Source organism: Trachymyrmex cornetzi, unplaced genomic scaffold (genome assembly GCF_001594075.2).
Source record: "Trachymyrmex cornetzi isolate Tcor2-1 unplaced genomic scaffold, Tcor1.1 scaffold641, whole genome shotgun sequence".
NCBI classification, from domain to species: domain Eukaryota; kingdom Metazoa; phylum Arthropoda; class Insecta; order Hymenoptera; family Formicidae; genus Trachymyrmex; species Trachymyrmex cornetzi.
In genome coordinates this window covers 359,824-361,143 of record NW_017299961.1, presented here as the reverse complement: position 1 = coordinate 361,143, position 1,320 = coordinate 359,824, and positions in this window count along the sequence as shown.

Here is a 1,320-nt window from a genome sequence, read left to right as displayed (position 1 = left end):
ACTACTTAAGAAAAGGATAACCAGATACGGTGACTTTAACGTTCACCATATCTGGATTCATGTTATTGCAAAAACTTCCTATTGTTAGCATCATTTTTCATAACTATAACGAAGATCCTTTCGCTCCCAAATTTACGATTATCTCAACAAACAGAAATTAACCTGTCCCCCTTTCTCTCTCTCTCTCTTTCTCTCTTACATGAGGACGATCTTACGAGAACAAAATTAATTCCAGCTGCATAAATTAAAAGAATCTGACTAACCTCTCTTTCGAACAAATTTCTAAAGAACGTTAGCTCCTTGTATGAGGAAACAAGATCCGATAGGAAATGAATTGTCGCAATGAAATCGCAACGCTGCGTCGGGTAAGGAATCGTTTTATGCATGGCGACGGTGTTAGGTGTAGCTCAGCGCGTTGAATGTCGTGGCGACACGAGTATTGTGTACCGCGTACTATTGTTACTTGTGTTCTCTCGGCGGTTAGTGTTTATGTACGTCTCGTTCGGCATCTGCGTGACTTTGACCAGGCTCGCGCGATGTATCTCGGCGGCCAGAACGACGTTCCATTCCTACACTTGTCCGAATCGGAATGAGCATTAGTGATGAGCGGTATTTTCGTAACTGTTACTTTGTAACTGTTATCGAAAGGTAACGTTGTAACTAGTTACCAATTTTCTTTAATAACAGTTATTTTATAACTGTTGTATTTCATTCGTCGTTTCTAACAAGTCGCCCTATTGCTTGACATGATTGGTCAATTTACGCTAGGTACTGAGTATATTCTGAAGCACACTGTCCGTGAGCGCTCGCTGCTATTGGATGATCTAGAAGAATACACCAATAGCAGCGAGTGCTCACGGATCTGCTACACGACAGTTGAGTCTGCTGAACGCGACCATAGATCCGCTGTAATTATCGAACATAACTACTTAATTGAAAATTCGTTAATATGTCGAACGAGTGTTTCATAATTAATCTGCAATGTGTATAACGAAGGAGAGAACTATATTTTATGCAGCGTAAAATTTATAATAATTATTAATTCACATAGAAATTATTTAAAAGCATTTAAGATCCAGTTTCGACCGTAATAGGCATTAAACTTGTTGTATATTCATATATTATGGTTTTAATAAATCGTTTATTAGAATTATTAATTTACATAAAAAATATGTTTATAGAGTAGGTATTTAAGAAAGATTATTATCTTTGGTTATATTAAATATTTTATCAAATTCTATATTATATATATATGTACTATGTTATGACTGTTTTGTTATATTTTATATTTTGTTAATTATAAATTAGATCCCACACAGC